Source organism: Leptidea sinapis, chromosome 14, assembly GCF_905404315.1.
Source record: "Leptidea sinapis chromosome 14, ilLepSina1.1, whole genome shotgun sequence".
Lineage (NCBI taxonomy): Eukaryota > Metazoa > Arthropoda > Insecta > Lepidoptera > Pieridae > Leptidea > Leptidea sinapis.
The window spans coordinates 11989958-11992536 of NC_066278.1; positions in this window are offsets into that span (position 1 = coordinate 11989958).

A 2579-nucleotide genomic window follows, 5' to 3' on the forward strand; every position below is an offset into this window, starting at 1 on the left:
AACTGTATTCTTTTCACAGACACATCTGCCAAAACGGAAGGGTATAATAATTATTAATTTATTGTAATCTAATCAATTAAAAAATTATCGGTAATAAATTTAAATTTACAACCAATAAATGCTTAATCAATTGCGGAGTTCCGTGTAAAATTTTATTCTGATATGAAATGGATAAGGAAGGATCTACTTAAGATCGATACAGTATTATTGTTTTAGAGCCGCGATAACTTTATGTCTTCTGTCTTTTAACTTATTAAGATTATTATCGAATATATGGCTACCTATTTTGCATTTTAGGTTGGCCTTATAGACGCAACAAACTATTTAGGAATGGAATTCTCGGCTAGTCTGTGGCACAACACCTCCCTTTGACCCACTCCATGAAGTTGATAATATTTTTGAAGTTATACCAAAGAATATACAGTCTGGCCATAAATACTGTTACAACTAAAAAATATAACATTTGAATCTGGAATCTGTCATTTTTATATCTTTGTAAATTGAGTTTTCTTATTTTGGCGCCAATACTAATTAACTAATTAACAAAGAAAATGACTGCATTTATGCTAAAAGCTCTGAGGAAACTTCCCAATTAGTCGACAGAGTGAAAAGTGGGACTATCCGACTTCAGTGATGGTTTGGTCGGGTATATAAAGCCATACTTTTGTGAAAAACGTATCAAAACTCGGCACAAGTGTATCAAGATATTATTCTTGAGTAGGTAGTGAAGCCCCATAACAACACCATGTTATATAACCAAGAATGGTCCTTCCAGCAAGACTCGGCTCCGGGACATAAAGCTCGGTCTACGTAGTCTTGGTTGGAAACGAACGTGTCGGACTTCACTAAACCGATCTTAATCCGCTGGATTATGATTTATGGTCAGTTTTAGAGAGTACGGCTTGTTCTAAACGCCATGATAATTTGAAGTCCCTAAAACAATCCGTACGCTTGGCAGTGAAGAATTTTTCCATTGAAAGGAGTGCGCGCTTCTATTGATAACTGGCCTCAACGCTTAAAGGACTGTATTGCAGCCAATGGAGACCACGTAGAATAAGCTTTTTATATTTTAAATTGTTTTATATTTAAGTATTAAACTAACACACGGTAAAAGTAATAAATGTTATTTGCAATAGAAATTTTTTCTTCTTTGTTTCTGTATATATGGCAAGACTTGGTATAATAGTAAAGTTATTTTTTTTGGCGCGTTAAGGAAAAATTATCGTAGTATATTTTTACGATGCGCACGTTACACCGTCACGCAAATTCGACACCGTGACGTTAGCATACTTAAGCTACCAAGCCTCTTTTAACTCATATGTCTACTGAACCACAACCAACCAACCCCTCTTATAATTTAGTGATATTTATTAACACGTTATTTAACTAAAGTATGCGGAAAAATAATATTTTCATTGGTTGTATTTAATACCTTCTTTATTACAATATTGTTTTTTCTACAAAGTAAAATAGCACGAGGAATATTTTTTTTAATGATTATGGTTTTATCACGACGAAAAATAACTTCTTGTGTTCGTACGTCAATACACACAGATTTCTCTTTTCATGAAAATCGATGAGATTTTTCTCCGGGTCCCAGGCTCCTTGGTGTTGAGCGCACTCTAATCCGATTTACTCCTTTTTTTAATTGAACCCACATTGTGATCTCCTCAGGAGTCCCACATCCCATAGCCATCTAATTGATTACAGACTTAAGATAAATATTATATTTATAATAATTAACTAACTTATTAATATAAAACATTAACATCTTATGTCTCAAGGTGACGATCGCAACTGTAGTGCCGCTCAGAATTTTTGGGGTTTTTCAAGAATCCTGAGCGGCACTGCATTGAAATGTGCAGGGCGTATCAATTACCATCAGCCGAACGTCCTGCTCGTTTCGTCTCTTATTTTCATTAAAATTTTGAACTTGAACTTTTCATGAAAATTTTGAAATTTTGAACATTCATTATCATCATAAATTTAGAAAATGTTTCCGAGGGATAGAAAGACATTTTCAAACACATATCTGCAACACAAAACGACATGCAAAATAAACTACAACATGATACTTTGTCGTACAGAAAAAGGCCTGTACATTCTCGGAAAAAATATATCCTGGAAAAAAATTGGCAGCGTAATATCGTAAAGCCAATATTGCTATGAATAAATCGTAAGGCGTTACATTCTACATTTATTTAATATTTATTATGATGAAATATTATATATATATATATATATATATATATATATGGGTGTAGCATTTGTTTATTTCTTCGCATTTAATCTATTGTTTGAACTTGCGGGAAGATAATGTAACCTTAATCATAAACTTATTTATTTGGAAACAAATACAGATACAACCTTAAACACAAAATAAGACAAAGTGAGATAGATCTAAGGACATAAGGACCTTATGTCCTCATTTCATATCCTTAAACAGTGTCACTGTGTAATATTTAAATTTACACTTAAATTACATCTAATAGCACACAAACAGTAAACAGAATTTAAAATTATATAAAATTACAAATAATTTTGACATCATTCGATTGTAGACATTGTCAGGATAAATT